Source organism: Salvia splendens, chromosome 11, assembly GCF_004379255.2.
Source record: "Salvia splendens isolate huo1 chromosome 11, SspV2, whole genome shotgun sequence".
Taxonomy (NCBI): Eukaryota; Viridiplantae; Streptophyta; class Magnoliopsida; order Lamiales; family Lamiaceae; genus Salvia; species Salvia splendens.
Genome location: NC_056042.1, coordinates 17404006 through 17424176, shown reverse-complemented (window position 1 = coordinate 17424176; position 20171 = coordinate 17404006). Strand labels below are relative to the sequence as shown.

Below are 20171 nucleotides of genomic sequence, written 5' to 3'. Positions count from 1 at the left end.
TCTACCTTATCATCTTCTTGCTCTCTCACAGCATGCACCGCTCCTCTCCTCACTGCATTTCTAGGGTTATCGTACGCCTTCTTAGCGTCGATCAACTTCCCCAGGATTTCTCTTGCCTCACTTCCCCTCTTCCTTGTGAAATTCCCCCCACTCGAGGAGTTCATTAAGTCCTTTGACTCAGGAGTTGCCCCTTCGTAAAACAGAGAGTAGGTCTCTACCTCTATCATTCGGTGATTCGAGCATGCATCCAACAATCCCTTGAATCTCGACCAATACGCACTCAAGGATTCATCGTAATCCTGCTTACACTCTAGTATTTCTTTTTTCAGTGCATTCGTCTTGTTGGATGGGAAGAAATAATCTAAGAATTCCAACTTGAAGTCCCTCCATGTGCGGATAGAATCCGGGGGCAACCTCAATAACCACGCATTAGCTTCCCCCTTCAAGGTAAACGGAATTGCCCGTAGGCGATAATCCTCCTCTGTTGCTTCATTCGGCCTCTTCTGAATACCACACAACTTACTGAATTCATTTAAGAACTCATACGGAGACTCATTTCTGCGCCGAGAGAACGTTGGCAAGATGCCAAGTACGTTTGTCTTGATCTCAATAGTCCTCTGCGCTGGTTCATTACTATGGCTTGGGCCGGCTCTCCATCTAAATGAGCTGTCAGCGACCCTATCTCTGGATCTAGATCTACCACTTGCGCCATGACTCCTTCCTCTGCTTCCTTGTTTCTGACTCTGTTTCTGATTCGGGTGGTGACTCTGGATCTTCGCGTCTTGAAGACGTCCAAGATTCGTTACTAGTAAATTCACTCGGAAACAGATCTCCCGTGGTGAACCCTGATCTGGTGGTCACAGTAGAGACTGTATCCTTAACCTGCCAATTAAACTGGCCGTGCTTCCACCCAGATGAGTTGCTCCAGTCGGCAGATCTTGAGTCTCTGCTCATAAACTACAAATAAAAAAAGAAAGAAAATAAATCAAAACTATTTACACCACAGACTCTGAACTCTAACACAAAGCACGCTATCCATCCCCGGCAACGGCGCCATTTCAAGGGCTATGATCTGGTAGTAGTGTGGTTTCAAACGGAGTAAGCAAGTGTGCACAGAGAAAACTAATGCAAGTGCTCGGTCAAGACACCACGCTCCTTAAATCCACAGGATCACCAGGTCCAGGAACTCAAGAGAACACAGAGTGTTTTTGTCGTTGGACACACTCGACTCCCCTTCAAAAATAAATCCCTCAACCTGAATACTATAAATTAGCGTAGGGAAGCGGGGTCGATCCCACGAAGATGGATTCGTGAAGTAGTGCTTAGAGACTCTGGAAACAAGCGGTTGCTGCCACTCAAAAGGGTTGAGAATTTTAACTACCTCTAGATCTAAGCACGAAATGTAAATGCTAGACCTAAGACACAGAAAATGTAATAGAATCAGACTTCAATACTGAGAGACACATTTTACTTCCTAGATTAAGTAAACGACTAACTAACTAAGACTAGACAGGGAAAACAAAACAGTGGGGACCATGACTCCAAATATAGCAAGTACGACTAAAGCTGCAAATAACAAACTCATGCTCCAACTAACAACGACATGCAATTTCCTAACCGATTCAAGCACGCAAATGGAGAAAACAGAGCATATATCTAGATTCGAACAGAATATAAAGATTTGGATACCGGAAACTTGCTATGAACCGGAAATACATCAGATCTACGTAAACTAGGCAAAATGAAATGAAAACAAGTAAACTAGGCATAAAATTAAATAAATCCTGCTCAGATTCACGTCGGGTGCTTAATCCACTTCGGATTCAAGCGATCCGAACCCAACAACAGACACAATCGACTCCATAACTCCGGTTTTCACAGATCTGCTCCGATCAACTCCGAATTCAAACAATCACAGACAACTCCACAACACCAACAAACTCAACCCTCCGATTCATCCACAAACAGACTCCGATCACCCAGATTCAACCACAAACTTGCATAAATTCAGAAAACAAATGCGAAACGCACCCAACTCGAACAATCCAACTCCAAAATTCCAAAAATCAACATAACAGACGTAACAGAAAATCAAACTTGTATTAAAATAAGAGAATATTCCGCAAAAGCAAATAGAGGTCCGAGCTTCGAACAGCGAAGCTCGGCAAAATCAACAAAGTATGAAAGCGGAAATTAAATTGTTTCTTTGCCCCCCACCGAAGGACGGTGTTACAACCCAATCGAAAATATATGAAAGCTCAAAGTAAACCCCAGTGCATGACCCCCCTGAATCTCCCCACGAAAAGAACCCAAGTGTGTGAAAAGTGAACTAAGCTACAGGCTTTTAGCAAGGCCTCCAACCCAGAAGATTCCTCCAGCGTGCATGCTTCTGCCTTTTATAGACGCGGACATAGCCTTCTAGAGTCTTCGTAGAAATCTCTATTCTACCCTTCAACTCTGAGGCTTCCTCCGTCAAGCACTTTTCCGCATAATGTCCATTCATTCGCCTATTTCCAAGGTCCACGCAACTGTCCTCCTCCTTTCCTGGACCTGGCAAAAATCTTCACACACCTGGCTTAAAACGTGCGTTAGACCCAGAAATTTTATGAATTAAAACCCTAGACGTATGTATGAAATTAGCCTTATCAAACTGCTCACACTTAAACCATGCTTGTCCTAAAGTATGAAAGACAAGAAAAAGAAATAAGGCGAATTTCTATGCACGGTTCCCAAGAACGACTCTACAAACAAGATACTAACACAAAAACAGACTCCTAAACCTAGACAACTACAGACTCAGAAAAGAAAAGAACACACAAAGAACACAAAACACAACAAATAAGCATGCACTTGTTTCAACTTTTAGGCAACTGTCCCCACAAGCTTAAGTTCTCTCTGATCGTCTACAGTCTTCAAACCCTCCTTCTTCCTTCGTCGACCTACACGGTCCGTCAGTTTGTCAAGAAACCTATGGATTTCCTAGCGGTTAGGTTCGCTCGATCACTCATTCCTTACCAGGAATGTTAGGATCAAAACGCTCCAAAGTTAAAGTTACACCACTGATGCGTTGGGTTATGAGAGTTTCTCCTTTCTATCATCTCCTTTTTCCCTATCCTCTTTTTTTTATTCCTGGGTCAGGTAATTTTTTACTTCCTGCCCTAAGGTAGTTAACCGTCTTTTTCTTTTCTTTTTCCCAATTTCCCCCTGGACTTCGTCCAGCTTATACCTCTGAATTTTATTTTATTTATCCCCTGGACTTAGTCCAGCTTATACCACCAGTCCTGGACTTCGTCCAGCTTATACCTCCATAACCCATTTTTTCTCCTTTATACTCTACTCCCTAAGCATCAAGTGGTTGCCCATTTTTCACATGTTAGCTCAAAGCGTTTAGGCTTATAACTCACTTTTATAGTAGGGCTGCACAGCTAGGTTATCTAAGGCATTTTCCATCATCCTTACTTCATTCAGACCGCTTTTAGTTTATTAAGGAAAAAGACATCAAAGTTGACGTGCATCCTTTCTTCAATTGCTCTTACTAAGGGAATTTTTGCCTTATTGTATCCACTAGCTCATGCAACACGCAACACACAGAAATAAAAAAAACTGAAGACTCTAAGACTCTCTTTCACAGAAAAAGAAAAACAAAACAAAACAAATACTGCACCTATTCCCTCCCCCTCCCACTTCACTCAAGCTTGTCCCCAAGCTATCCTAGTGAAGGGGGGGGGGGAATAGGGAAGTATAAACAACACAAAACAGACCACAAAACAAACAAACAACATTCTAAAAACAAAACAAACTTCCCACACTTAGACCGTACACCGGGCTAAGTGGGAGAAAGCTCAACAACCAAAACCAAACATGCAAAAACAGCACAACCCCTTCTCACACTTAGACCAAAGATTGGGCTAAGTGTGGGAAGGTGCAACACATAGATACAGAACGAAGCATATTGGCACAAATAATCATAAACAGAAAGCAATAAAAGATGAAAAGTAAAAGTTACTTGGGTTGGGGGAAATCAATTCGGGGTCTGGCCCCCTCGGGAGCCAGACTTGGGCGGCACAGCCTGTTGGGTTACTTTAGCTTTCTTTCTTACCGGTGACTCCGGCTTCTCTGTCATCTCTTCTGTCTGTCTGGGTACGGTCTTCTTCAAGGTCACAGGTCTAGTGGAAGACGGGGTGGTTAGAGGCTTGGTGGCTTGTGGCGGCTTCTGGATAGATAGATTTCCTGGACCTAGCGCCTTGGATCAGCCACAAGGTGCAGGAAGTGACTTTGGCGCGTCCGGGAATTTCTTGCGCAACCACTTCATCATTGTCATCATTAAAGAGACGACATCTCCCATCCTATCAGCATGCCTCAACAACGCTGCCACCAGAACAGTGATGCACCCCTTTAAGGCCAAGACCTCCTCTCTGCTCATCCCGATCTCTCTTTTCATCTCGTCTACCTCCGTTCTCATTCCGGCGACCTCTTTCCGTACTCTCTCAATCTCAACATTATCCTTTCCTTTACCGCGTAGGGCCACGATCTCTTCTCTCACCATTTTAATTTCGGATCTCATCCGTCCAACCTCCGTTCTCATTTCTTCCACTTCAATCCCACTACCTGCTTCCACACTCACTGCTTCCTGTTTCACCTGCACATCTGACTTGCCAACTTCGTAAAAACAGACCTCCTTCCCCTGCGTGATTAACAGCCCCTTGTTGAAGAAGTAATCCATGTTGAAGACCTTCGGGGGTAGACACATCTTCACTTCCCGGCAAGACTTGTGGATCCTCATAATCACATTGCGCTGCAAATAAGCCCCCAGAAGATGGCATGTGTATAGGTGCCTGGAAGGGTAGGCAGTTACTTGGTGGCAAGCTTGGGCTAACCAGTATCCCAAGTGGACACGCACTCCCGTGGCCATACACCAAGTAAAGTACAAGTCGGGGGTTGTCAAGGCGTTGTTGGTGGTGCCCAACAGATTGTAGCTAATGAATGTCTGGACAAACCTCAGGATCCTGTTCTCGATTTGGTGGGCTTTCGAAAAGCTGGTCTTGAACTGACCCATCCTTGCAGTAAGGAGAATTCAGCGTGAAAGGGTGAGGAGGAGGGGTTCTGACGGCGGAAGAAAGAATTTAGGATCTTGGGCTCAAAAGGAATTGGGATTGGGCTGGGGATATTATTCGAATAAGTATTATTTTGGGCTCGAACCCCTGTTAAAATTAATTTGATACATCAGATGTGTTGGAATTTAGTCTAATAATTAATCCCCAAGGAAATGATTTAATTAAACTCACATTGTGATTTTACCATCACCAAATTCGAGCTCGTAAAAAAAATCATCAATTAATCGAAAACAATTAAATTCCCCCACATCAATTATTCAAAACAACCACATCACTAAAGGGGCTGGCAGCGGAAGCGTGCGTTCAAAACGGATCACATGAATTTGATCTATTTAGCAGATTATTTAGACAAAATCTATTCGCGTAATTATCACATGCATCATGCTCATAACTTGAATTAAAACATGCTTTAGCACATAAAATCCCTAAAACATGCTTACTACTGAATTAGCCAATTTACCTTGTTGATTCAATCAAGAATCGATGATGGCTTGCTCCGTCTCCACGTGAAGATCTTCAATACAAGACCTCAGATCTTCTGACTGGTGTCCCGGACTTTACGCTGATATTTGTGTGGGCAAATCTCACCAACGTACTAGGACTCGAATAATGGAAGACAGAACTCAGCTCACGGAGGAGGCACAAATTTCGAGCTCTCTCTTTAGAGGGGGATGAAAATTTTGATAATAAATTGTTATGTTTTCTGTCTCCTTTATTCTCCTATTTATATAAGTCACATATTAGGCCCAGTCAGGGATCTAAGGAAGAATTTGGAACAGGCCTCACCCAATTAGCTTTTTACTAATTAAATTGAACCCACAATTTAATATAAGCTTATATTGGAATATTACGAGCAACCACTACAGAAGTAATATTGCACTGCCTTTCAAATCTGAAATTAAAAGTATTCCGGGTTTCCTTTAATTGCATTTGATTCATTTCCCGCGCTTAAGATGGAAACATCCATTAATCAATTAATTTCTGCTATAGACTTAATTAATTAACATATTTCGAATTCCAAGAGTGGACTTAGCAAGAAACTCTTATTTATTATTAATAGAGTAATCAAACTCCAACTAGCTAGGTTCCGAATAATAAAATCTCGTTTCGAGCTCCTCTTGTGGATGTTATCAAACGAGACTTTACTCGCGCACGTTTCAACATAATAGCAATCCTAGCACCTCTAGATAATGATCACCACTACCCAATATACATGGATCGTTGGGTTACGAAAAACCCGCACCTTTGGTAAGTCAAAGTAGTGGATCCTCAATATCGTATGCTCAATGCTAACGTACATTGATTAAGAAATTAATTTTCAAGACCTCGTCTTTCAGTAGATAGCATAAAGACTCGTCTTGCTCTTAGATCCATTCAGTGCTATACCACACCAACGTCATCTTATTTCAATAAGGTTTGGAAATAATCGGACTGACATTGCAACCTTTCGCGATAGGTAGTCTAGGCCTATCTAGGTTGTGAAATTCTTAATTTTCTTTGTTTAGAACTGACCGTGTTACCTTAAATTGGACGACACCCACAACCGGTCTACTAAAACAAAGACTTAGACTTTGTTATGTTTGCTCATACAATTAAATATGTAATAAACAACCATTAAATGTAAAACATAACAACATTATGACAAAAATAATCTGTTGCATTTATTGGAAAATAACCATTAGAGTTTTACAGTATCCAATCACTCGAAATGTGATTTCTAGTATACAAAACCCTAACAATCACATATTCAACGAAGTTGACTCGGTCAACCTACAATCATAACTCCGAACCAAAATTAGGTCACCAAAAAATCACATAACAAAACTAGTCGTCATTTAATTCGCGGCATTAAAAGAAATAAAAGCAATAGTCTAAGGGTTCGAAAATTAGGGTTCAAAAAGTGGGGCGTTACATCCTACCAACCTTAATAAAAATTTCGTCCCGAAATTTAGTACCCTCAAGGAAAGAGTTCAGGGTAAAATTCTATCATCTTGTCCTCATTCTCCCACGTGGCTTCTTCGTGCCCATGATTTCTCCAGAGTACTTTCATGTAAGCAACCGGTTTATTTCTCACGTTCTGGATCTTTCGGTCCAAAATCATTTGGGGTCTCTCTTCGTAGCTCAAGTCCGGGTTCAAAGCGACTTCTTTGTAGTGAATCACGTGCTTTGGGTCGAACACGTATTTCTGCAACTGCGACACATGAAAGACGTTGTGCACTTTTCCAAGTCTTGGGGATAGCGCCAAACGGTATGCAACAGGACCCACTCCTTCAAGGATTTCATAAGGCCCAATAAATCGGGGTTTTAATTTTCCCTTGACACCAAAACGCGTTATCCCATTCGACGGGGATACTTTGAGGAAAACTTTGTTGCCAGCTTGAAATTGTAAGTCGGTCCGCCGGGCATCCGCGTATGACTTCTGTCTGTCTTAAGCTTCTTTTATCCTTTCACGAATTTGTCGAACAATTCCAACCATCTCTTCAATTGCATCGGGTCCAAGTACTTTTCTCTCGCCAACTCCGTCCCAGTAGAGCGGGGATCTACAATTTCTCCCATATAAGACTTCATACGGCCCCATGTTTATTGTTGCCTGGAAACTGTTCTTGTAGGCGAACTCAATCAGTGGTAGTGCGGAATCCCAACTTCTTCCTCGGTCGAGCACCACAGCTCTTAACATATCCTTGAGAGTTTGGATCGTTCTTTCGGACTGCCCATCTGTCTGAGGGTGAAACGCTGTTCTAAAATTCAATCGAGTTCCTAGCTCACATTGTAGGCTAATCCAAAATCTTGAAGTAAACTTCGGGTCACGTTCAGACGTGATCGTCACTGGGACTCCATGCAGTCGAACTATTTCCCTTATATAAATTTGAGCTAGCTTGTTTGATCCATAGGTTATGGGAATCGGTATGAAGTGTGCACTCTTGGTGAGTCGGTCTATAATTACCCAAATGGCGGTGTTCCCTTTAAGAGTCCTTGGCAATCCCGTCACGAATTCCATGGCGATTGAAAGAGCAGGTTTGTGTCAGGTGTCGTGTCGAGCACAGGATGTATCCTACTGATCAGGATGGAACCCAGCTAAGCCTGAACCTGGTATCAATAAACCCTCTTCTACTGGGTAGTATAGTGAAGGTAGGGGTCGAATCCCACAGAGATGGTGACGTTTTGGAGTGATTGTGGTGATATTCTGGAAGGGTTTGGTTAGCTACCACGCTTTGGGTTGAGACTTATCTAGGCTGGAATTTAAGGTGGTACTCTACTGACTAGGAGGCGGGAGATATGTTAAACAGACGGTTGTGTACGTGTGAGTGGGGAACAAGATGTTTCAGAAATAAATGCAGAAGGTACTAGTTTAGTATAAAAGGCTAAACGGAATATCAGAGGAAAAGAGGTAGTTAGGTGACTCGACCTGCAGATCTGAAAAGTAACAGCTGAAAAGTAAGGACAAAAGTAAAAAGTTGTTAAAAACCAAAAGTGGTCCCAAACTTGGATGGAGATGTTGTCTTCTTCAACATAAATCAAATCAGATCAGCAAAACCAGATTCATCACCATAAAAACACAGATTAACAACTTCAAGAACACAGATCTACAATTAAAACTTCAAATAAAAAGATCGAACACTGAAACTACAATTATGCTTACTGGTCAACATGCAGGGTGGCAGAAATCACGTAAACTGGGTTTTCGCACTTAACAAATTCAGATCTAAAATCTAACAGCTATCTAGACTTGCAAACTCAGAGAAATTAACTACAGAAGTTAAAACATGTGATTCCACACTGGAAATTACCGTAACAGCTAGATCTAAGCTATATAGGCAGAAAGAAGCGAAAAAAACATGAACCGATGCTGGAAAACAACTTCATATTCAATAAAACGTTTGGATCACAACTAATACTTCAAAGTAAACAAATATTTAAAGTGCAACAAATCCAATCGTAAGAAAACAGAATACGATTAACTAAGAAAGCAATAAAGATTGTTTGCCACTCCGGGCGATGAAACTGTTGACACTGCGAGACACGCTGACTGGAACGAGAGAATGGAACTCCGGCGAACTGATGATCTTCAAGTGACCATGGCTGTGGCGAGGAACGAGAATTACGAAGGATAATGCTGAAGGAGTGATCTACCGAAGAGATATTGCTAACTAAGCGTATGAGTTAACTAACTAATTGATGATCATTCTCTCTCCAAGTGGCTTCCTTTTACAGGGAGGCCTCCCTTGAATTTTAGGGTAGACTTCAAATATGAAATGACTCTTTTGCCCCCTTGCTTGCGGCTGATCTTCCCAACTATCCTTCTTCTCCATCTCGAGCCTTTTTGGCGTGCATACTGGTCAGGATAACAACATCCTGACGCCCTTTTCACCTGAATTCTCCGAACATTCCCGTACTGGCTAGAACACTCAACCTGCACACTTAAGCTACTGTTTTGCAGATATAATTCAATTATGCACATCATACTGACCAGTAACCAAGGCCTAGAATACGACTTATCAGCGATGTGCTCCCATTTCCACTCGGGAATCTCTAGTGGTTGTAGCTTTCCATACGGTCATTGATGTAGAGCCTTCACCTGTTGGCAGGCTAAGCAGCGCTCCACATATGCCGCTATATCCCTCTTCATACCATTCCACCAAAAGGACTTCTTCAAGTCTTGATACATCTTCGTACTCCCCGGGTGTGCAGTGTAAGGAGTCTCATGTTCTTCACTCATGATTTCGTTTTTGAGTTCTTCGTCACTCGGTATGCAAAGTCTCCCTTCGAAGATGAGGGCATTGTCGGATTCTTCACGGAAATTCCCAGATTTTCCAGTTCTTACGTCGACTCGAATTTCTTCCAATTTCGCATCCATTCGTTGGGCTTCAGCAATTCTTGTTCTTAGGTCAGGTGCAACCACCAAGGTGGCAATTCGGCCTTCCACCGTTTCAAGTGCCCTTACCACTTCCAACCGCATCTTGCTAAATTCGCGTATCAAGCTTTCTTCTTTGGTGAGAAAAGGGGCCAGTTGGTGGGGATGGCCCTTCCGGCTCAAGGCAACTGCCACTACATTTGCCTTGCCGGGGTGGTAATTGATGTGACAATCGTAGTCCTTCACCAATTCGAGCCATCTCCGTTGTCGCATGTTTAAATCCTTTTGCTCGAAAAAGTAATTCAGGCTTTTGTGGTCCGTAAAGATTTCACATCGTACCCCGTAGAGATGATGCCTCGAAATCTTTAGGGCGTGTACAACCGCTGCTAGCTCCAAGTCATGGGTTGGATAGTTCGACTCGTGTGGCCTCAATTGTCGTGATGCGTAGGCAATCACTTTGTTGTTTTGCATCAAAACACATCCATGTCCCACTTTCGAAGTGTCAGTGTAGACCACGTAGCTAAGATTAGTGCAGTGGTCAGTTTCTCCTTCAAAAGTTGAAAACTTGCCTCACACTCCGTGGTCCAATTGACTTTTACCCTCTTCTTGAGTTGTTAGGTCATTGGTCTCGCTATCTTGGAGAATCCCTCTATGAACCTTCGGTAATATCCTGCCAAACCCAGGAAACTTCGAATCTCGTTTGGTGTCGAAGGTGCCTTCCATTATTGTACCACCTCAACCTTGGCGGGATCCACTCGGATTCCTTCTGCCGACACAATGTGACCAAGAAAGTTGACTTCTTTCAGCCAAAACTCACACTTGCTGAATTTGGCGTATAGCTTCTCGGTCCTCAACGTCTCCAAGGTGATTCGCAGATGCTCCTCGTGCTCTTTCTCATTCTTCGAGTAGACAAGTACGTCATCTATGAAGACCAAGACGAATTTATCCAAGTATCGGTGGAATACTCGGTTCATCAAATCCATGAATACTACGGGTGCATTTGTCAATCTGAACGGCATCACAACGAACTCATAGTGACTATATCTTGTGTGGAAAGCGGTCTTCGGTATGTCCTCCCTTCGGACCCTCAATTGGTGGTATCCGGACCTCAAGTCCATCTTTGAGAACACACCGGCTCCTCGGAGTTGATCGAATAGGTCATCTATCCTCGGCAGTGGATACTTGTTTTTGAGGGTCATTTTGTTCAACTCTCTATAGTCGATACACATCCTCATCGACCCATCCTTCTTCTTGACAAAAAGCACAGGAGCGTCCCACGGTGAGACACTGGGTCTAATGAAACCCAGGTCCATAAGCTCTTGAAGTTGTATATTGAGTTCCTCTAACTCTTTAGGCGCCATTCGGTATGGTGCCTGGAACACAGGTGCCGACCTTGGCTCTAGGTCGATTGTGAACTCCAATTGTCGATCTGGCGGTGGTCCAGGCAAGGCTTCGGGGAAAATGTCTGGAAATTCTCGTACAACGGCAACATCTTCCACTTTCTTTTCTCCTTTCTCCTCTCCTTGTAGATAGACAAGATAAGCATGACGCCCTTTTCTCACCATCGTACTAGCTTGAAGCGCGGAGATGATAGATGTTCGCTGGTTTATCGAGATTCCATAGTATATGGTGGGTTCCTCCCCCGGGGCTTTCTGGGATATTTGTGTCTCCTTGCAATGAATAGTAGCAAAATTCGCAGATAACCAATCCATTCCCATAATTATGTCAAAATGAGTAAAGCAAAACGTGGAAAGAAAATGGAAAAGGTCAAGCCAAACAATAGAGTATCAAAACATGGGGAAGGTGAAACAATCTATTCAACAATTATCATTCCTAATTATCTTCGTCCTCATCCTCTTTCGGCTCCTCGGACTCTCCAACACTTTCCATATTTGAGTCCTGCTCCTCCTCGACTGGTTCCTCTTCCTCGTTTTCATCCTCGGCACTTAAGGGTGGAGGGGTCATGTCGATCATCCTATCGACCTCTCTGTCTATTCTTAGAGGGGCCGAAGTACACATCCCGAGTCTCATTCTCTTCGGAACACGGGAGACATGTGGCTCCTCGTCGTAGCGATCCTTCCGCAGGCGGGCTTGACCCGACAGATAGATATATGGAGGTGGATCACGTGGCGGTCTGTCGGAGGCAACTGTCATGGTCGGAAGTAGTACCTTTAAAAGGCCGATCATGTCCCCCCGCGGTGTGTATTCGGGGGGGCTATACCATGTGAACGATTCCGCCGCCTGGGCGACCCACTCGCTCCAAGGAAATGGTAAAGTGTGGATGAGCCTTACGATTCCTGTGTGATGGGTGGCTTCCCCATACGCGTAGGCGTTCATCCATCGATTGTAAAACTCGGTGACGTAGGACATAAGGAAGATCTCCCCATCCCACTCGTATTCTAGGTAGCTCTCCGAGGTTCCTATTGCTGGCGTAACGATTATGCATCGAAGCATAATACTGTTGGAACATCTAAACAAAAAAACTCAGCATCATCCCAAGGATAGAAGGAAATAATGGGGTTTAAGTTTCAAAAAAATGCTGAGAACATGATGCATATGAAGATGGCTATATATCAAAAGATTGAGGTATGTAAGTAGCATCATGTCAAGAATTTATATTCCATGGTTATTAGTTCGTGCGTTTCATGCTTCGCCGAATCGTAGTACACCGACTTCCCCATAGGCTACTCGCCTCGCACTAGGCATTTCGCACATCTACGTTCATTATTATAGTAAATTTTCACATTCATCGCACAATTTGTAATTATGTAGGGTTGCAATGAAAGAGGAAAAAAAAACACGTGGTTGGGCGGGGCGAGCTGCGGTGTTGAGCATTCGATGTTTAACACTTTAGTCCATTCACACAAGAATAGATTTTGACTCAAAAAGACTCTTGGGTCCTGAGCGGAAAGAACGGAGGCTCTGATACCAAACCGCCCTTTAGGGTATATAAATGCAGACGATCGTGATTAAACGAATTTAATAAACAGACGAAGAGAACTAGGGTTTCAATAATGAGTTGGACCAACAATTAATATTCAAGGAAAACGACCGAGAGTTTGACATAGACTAGTAAAATCCCAAGTATTCAATATCCAAACAATTTAAGTTGCAGGCCCAGTAAATGATAAGTAAAGGAAATGTCACAGCGGAAACGACTAAGAGAAAGAGTGACGTCATGTGTGAAGACACAACGACACCCATATTCAAAGATAAACAATTCATTCTCCAATTAACTTACTCAACACCACCATACACTCGTCGCCGCTCAACCTGCACATAAGGAAAACACATGCATGGCTGAGTACTATAAAAAAATACTCAGTGGGCTCATGCCAAAAACATTTTTAATAAAAATATTATTTATCATGCCATACGTAAGTAACCATCGGGGTTCAACTTTAGCTTTAGAAAGGCCCGAGGCTCTCAAAATCATTTCCCATAGTAAAAGTCGACTGATCAGTCATTTTCTCATACACGTTAACCATATCTGCTCATACATGACAAGGAATGTGGCCACAAACCAAGTCACTAGACCGGCCAATCCGTACGCTGGCACACGGTCTACCATAGGTGTACACTAATCCAAGTAGGGTTTGCGGCCCTACAAGGACCCGAATTTGATTTAATATCAATGGCACAAACCATTTCAGATAGGCACGTAAAAATCAAACACGGCATGATAAATACAAATTTCATTCCCATTGATAAAAGTATTTAGGATGATGTCCTTATTCAAAGAAAGCCCACCTCGAGTTCTTAATTCACAAGTATTTTTTTCCCCTTGGTATCACGTTTCGCTTGCAAGGATTCACCTTTAGCATTTAGATAACACATAAATCAACACCATGAATCAAGTAACGAGTAAGATGCATGCATCCTAAGGCTTCAAGTATTTCATTGATACGATTATGAATTCTTCCCAATAAGGACTCAGTCTTTTCGATAAATTTTAATTAATTTCAATCCAACCACAAGAAACAAGGATATACGCCTCCTAGCCCAATCAACAAAATTCATTCAGCCAAATTTTTAATTTAAAACAAAGGCCCAATAATCAAGTAAAGTAGAACAATTACTCTCAAGCCCAAACCAAATTAAATAAAAGGCCCCAAAGAAAGTAATAATATACTCCCATTTTATAAGCACACGTGTACACCCCCCCAACATACACAAACAAAATTTAACTAAAACCTTTTTTTTAAAGTAACAAAACAAAATACTCTTCTTAAAAAAAAAACGTTGGCTTCCCTCATCTCTCTTCACTATATTCTTCCATAATTTGCAGTTACTAACAGAACAAAGTTCCAAGTTCACTTCTCTCTCTCGATTTTTCTCACAAGAAAATGAAAACTCCAAATTAAAGAGAAAACCCCGAGCAACAGTCAATTTCTCCGATTCACCGCTACCCCAGAGTCGACGCCGCTGCTGACTCTGATTCGTCACCCGCGTCCACCGCCGTTGCTTGGCACTGCAACCGAGCAACGGCGGTGGACGCGGGTACTGCAACCGAGCTACCCGAGAGTGGCAACCGAGCAACGGCGTACTGCAGCGGACGCTGCGTTGCCACTCTGGCGGCCTCGACTTCGTCCGAAACAGCCCCTGTTTCCACCCTATTAACTCCGTAGATAAGTTCTTAATTTGAGTTCATGAATTAAAGCTCGAATCTTTGATTTAGTTTGCTTCGATTTAGTTGATTAGAAGATTGATTTCAGATTGTGGTTATTGTTTTCATCATCCGATTTGATTGAGTGAGAAACAAATTGACTTGAAACAAAAGATTGAAGCCTTTGGCTTCTCCCCCTCCCGAATCGATCCTAGTTTCTGTCAGAAGGGTGTCGGGGTAAACAATTCTTCATTTTATGAGGAAGAACTTGAAAGGAGCATGAGAGAGTGATTACCGTGATGAAATTAGGATTTGGTGAGAAAAAATAAAATTCCTTTCTACTGCTCCCTCCGCCGCTTTGTGATTCACCAGTGAGAAGTGAGTGGCTGCGAATTTGTGTGAGGGAAGGAGATTAGGGTATGAGGATTTATATAGCCGTGTACTGAGAGCTAGTTTTGGTGATTGATTTCACCTTGATTGCGATCTAAAATTAGGAAAGATTTTTTTTTTCTTGCAAGAATGGTGAAGAGATGAATAAGTGCTGAGACGTGGGAGGGGAGTAATTTTTGGTGTTTGATTGCTCAATTAATTTGGGATTAATTGATGCTTTGACTGATTTTAAAATTTAAAAAAGATATTTCCTTGCAGTAAGGAGAATTCAGCGTGAAAGGGTGAGGAGAAGGGGTTCAGACGGCGGAAGAAAGAATTTAGGATCTTGGGCTCAAAAGGAATTGGGATTGGGCTGGGGATATTATTCGAATAAGTACTAGTTTGGGCTCGAGCCCCTGTTAAAATTTTATTTAAATTGTGTAGCCCACAATTTATTTCTTTATTAGATTGGACTTGTATCAATTAATTTGATACATCAGATGTGTTGGAATTTAGTCTAATAATTAATCCCCAAGGAAAGGATTTAATTAAACTCAAATTGTGATTTTACCATCACCAAATTCGAGTTCGTAAAAAATCGAAACAATTAAATTTCCCCACATCAATTATTCAAAACAATCACGTCACATATTCAACGAAGTTGACTCGGTCAACCCACAATCATAACTCCGAACCAAAATTAGGTCACCAAAGAAATCACATAACAAAACCACTCATCATTTAATTCATGGCATTAAAAGAAATAAAAGCAATCGTCTTAGGGTTTGAAAATTAGGGTTCAAAAAGTGGGGCGTTACAGAAAGGGGATGACATAATCTATCTGCTCATCTATGTCGATGACATGCTTATTACTGGTTCCTCTTAGTCTTGTGGAGGTGAGCTTGTTCCTTGGAGTTGAGGTTGTGAAGACTAATGATGGAGGTCTTCACTTGTGCCAATCTAACTACATCAAAGATCTTCTAAAGAAAGCTAACATGGTGGGGAAAAAGGGTGTCCAACTCCAATGGTGTCAAGCTCAGAACTCAACAAACATTCTGGAATTCCAGTCTCAGATCCCAAATTCTATAGAAACATTGTAGGAGCCTTGCAATATGCTCCCATTACCAGACCAGACATTAACTTTGCTGTGAACAAGGTCAGCCAATACAAGGCAGAACCATTGGACATACACTGGAAGGCTGTGAAGAGGATTCTGAGGTTTCTCTCAGGGACTCTGGACTATGTAATTCAAATAAGAAGAAGCACTGGAGAGATTTCAGCTTTCTCTGATTCAGACTGGGCTGCTGATTTGAATGATAGAAGATCCATAACAGAAGTATGTGCAAATCATGGAAGAAATCTTGTTTCTTGGTGTGTTAAAAAGCAAACTGTTGTGGCTAGGTCCAGCACAGAGGCAGAATATAGGAGTTTGGCTCAAGCAGCTTTGGAGGTGACTTGTCTGTCTTCTATGCTGGGTGAATTGAAGATTAAGAAGAAAAACAACCCAGTAATTTGGGTGGACAACATGAGTGCCATATCACTAGCTTCAAATCCAGTCATGCATGCTAGAACCAAGCATATTGAGATTGATATGCATTTTGTTCGAGATAAGGTTTTGAGCAAAGAACTGTAACTCAGACATGTGTCAACCATTGATCAGATTGCTGATATCTTTACCAAGCCTTTAAGCCATCAACCATTCGTGAAGCTGAGACAGAGATTAGGTGTGGTGTCCTTAGCCTCACTCGGTTTGAGGGGGCGTGTTAGAAGTGAAAGTGATCAAGCCGCTACTAACAAAGTTGATCAAGTCGCTACATGTTGAGTTGATCAAGCTACTGCTGACAAAGTTGATCAAGCCGTTGGATGCCATGTTGATCAAGCTGTTGATAAAGTTGCAGCATGCCGAGTTGATCAGGCTGTTGTGCACAATGCTGAGGTTGCTGGGCATGGTTATCGGTACATGGCGACGAAGCAAGAAACACGTGATAAACAAACCAAGGTCGTTGCGCTAAAAGAACCAATCCTAGAACTCGCACGAGTTACAGCTGTGATTGAGCCGAGCACGCCAGCTAAGGTGGAGGACCACCGTTATACTTGGAGAGACGTGTTGCTCAATGTAATAAAGAAGAGAGAGACTTTGTAGAGTTAGTTAAAGTAGATTGCAGAGTTTGTTGCAAAAAAATGGTCATAATGGGAGCCCAAAGTGGTATGTTGATATCCATCCGATGAGGGTGTTCAAGTGGGCACCGGATTTTGACACGTTCTTTGAGTCACCAATTGTTGCCATTTGGTGTAACATCATGGGAATCCCGGCTCACCTTTATGAGGAATCGACCCTCATGGAAATCGGTAAGCTCCTTTGCAAGCCACTACAAGCCGATCATGCCATAATTCATCAGAGTCGGCTCTCCTTTGCTAGGATATGTGTAGAGATTAACATCTCAATTCCCCCAACGGAAGAGATCATCCTCACTATCCGAGGTAAAGATTCAAGGTACAAAGTGGCATGGGATCGTATCCCATTATTTTGTGCCAATTGTAAACATGTTGGGCATGGGAAAGATGATTGTCATGCATCGGGAAGAAAGGTTCGAGGTGGAGGCAAAGACCGCCACGCCCCAACCAAGGTGATATCCTCGATCCTCAGCCACAAGTTCAACCGCCGTGAGTGGCGCCCTAAGGCGGATACGTGGTCCGGTACTTCGTCGACCATTGGACATTCAGAGATGGCTAAATATTGTAACAATCAAGCGAAGAACATTGAGGGTACATCGGGTGGGGAACCGTCGAAGCTAAGCGTGGCTAGTAGGAACCCACCAAGGGTAGACGAGGATGGTTTTCAATTGGTGTCGAGAAAGATGAAAGGCAAGGTACATAAGGGCGATATGTACATCAATGGCCCACACATTGACAATTGGCATTTGACCGGGAATGTTGCTACGGTGACATTTGGGAGTGACAAATCGGGAATGAATAAGTCGGGCATTAGCCCAATCAGTGTCGCATGTGGGCCGCCCATCCGGGAGATTGAGGGCTTCATGGAGGACCTTGACCCAGGAGGGTGTGTCCCTTGCGGCGGTATCCCTATTGCGGGCCTTAACTAGGATATGGACTAAGGTTTTGAGGAAGCACAGGCAACATCAAAATTGTAATAGGGTTTTTGAGAGTATATAGATGACCTCTCTAATTGTTAGGGAGACCCTCGTTGTACTCTAATTTGTCATGGTGAGTCGTCACTTTTGGGCGACTCGGTGTTTGTTTGGTTGTTGCAAATGGTTTTTGGTAATGCACAGGTGTGGGTCCGCCTCAACCCTCCACCCTTAGGGGTGTTTTTTAAAAAAAAAGAAAGATTGCAAAGTTTGTTAAAGTAGATTAGTACAATGTTCTGGATGGTTCGAATCAAGAATATATGTATTGTATCTGGTTACATTCAACGTAATGAAAACACATATGAAGTGTTCTAGCTGAAAATACATCAAGTTGTTATCATCTTTCTCCTTTATGCTCCATTTGGTTTTCTTTCATTGATCAACAAGCCGCGATCCTTGATCTCAAGTCACTGGACCGTCAAGCTGATCAAGCTGCAGTGCGTTGTGCGCAAGCCAGAACAACCACGAACTCCATGAGAGCTGAAGCTGAGAATGAGACAAAGAAGAGTAAGGAGTGTGCGACACAAAAGGAGCCAATGATCAACCTCGCACATGTTGAAACCGCGGACAAGCCAGCTAAGATGGAGGACCACATGTGTACTTGGCACGACGTGGTGTTGCGCGGTTTAAAGAGAAAACATGTCTTGCAGAGTTTGTTAAAGTAGATTTGTACAATGTTTTAGGTGTTTTGAATGTAGTATATATGTATTGCATCTGGTTACATTCGAAGTAATGAAAAATGACGATTTGAGAGAACTCTCCAAATATATCTCTAGTGTGTGTGTGTTCAAGGCTTCCGCAGCTTTCTTTCATGGTATCAGAGCGGGCCCAAGTCGATGATGAATTATATCACTTTATCTCTTCTCTTGCCTACCCACGTGATGGAAGTCTGATGTGTCATTCCGGCCCACACGTGAGGGGGCGTGTTAAAATTCATAATTCTTGTCCCACATCAACTTGGCAACGATCCTAGCTCACCTATATAAGTGTAGATAACCCTCCCCCTTATAAGGCCTTTTAAGGGGTGAGTGGCCAATTTCCGCACCACCATAACTGCTCGCCCACATAGTTAGGGTGTCGGGAATACACCCTTGTTCAAGAATCGCCACCCTCCCTTTTCCCTCCTTCTACAACTCCTCATTTCTACTAACAAAACGAAGCATCTGCGTGTCCGTAAGTACGCAATCGTCAGCCCGGCTAAGCACACCAACGCAGCCACCACGTCCCAAATATTCACCCCTTTCACATTCTGGTGGATCGCGTACAACGGCATGCATATCGCCATCAAAAAAACCTGCCCCACCTCTCAACAGTTAGATCATTTTATTTAGTATTCAATTTTTATCAATAGTAACTCATTTATTCTTTCATATTTCCTTTCTTACTATTGTTTCTTTTTACTTCTCTATTTTATATATTTTCTAATCCAGTGACATTTTGTAGCTAGTTAAGGGATGGTGAGTGACCTGCTGAGAGAGATAGATGGCGAAGAAAGATATCCACCACCAGTTTTGGTCGTAGTGCCTCTGCATGTCGGTGAATCTCCAGTCTTGTTTAGCGCCCCATTGCAATTCTCGCGGCGGTAGTAGCAGTAGGTGAGCCTTAGCGACCACGCCCACATTAGTGACACGACTAGCCTTGATCTCCACTTGTCAAATTCAGATAATGGGTGAGGCGCAAAGTAATGGAGCAGCAGTATAGGTATCACCATCAAATACATATCTATCATCTGCAACAACAAAATTAATCAGCTATGTGGTTGCATTAGTGTGCTAACTAATTTACAGTAATAACTAATAACTTTCAATACTGTGTATTTTAAAATTATCAACACAAAGACATAATTTATCAACACAAGAAAGATTGATAAATTTATGTCTTTGTGTTGATATTTTTAACATACAAAATTGATATTTAGTTATTAGTTATTACTATAAAAAGTTAGTATTTGATCACACACCTATACATATATAGGGTATTAAGTGTATAACTGGAGAACAAATCTCAGCCACTCATTATCTTAATCCAATGACCAAAATAAGTAAACATTTTTAGTTAATAAAAACTGCATAGGGTATTTT

The 20171-nt window shown here is 42.5% G+C and overlaps 1 pseudogene; it reads right to left on the bottom strand.

Moving 5' to 3' along the window:
- LOC121754534 overlaps positions 1–19819 on the bottom strand; it is a 52085-nt pseudogene extending 32266 nt beyond the window's left edge.
- Positions 19820–20171: the final 352 nt, after the last annotated feature.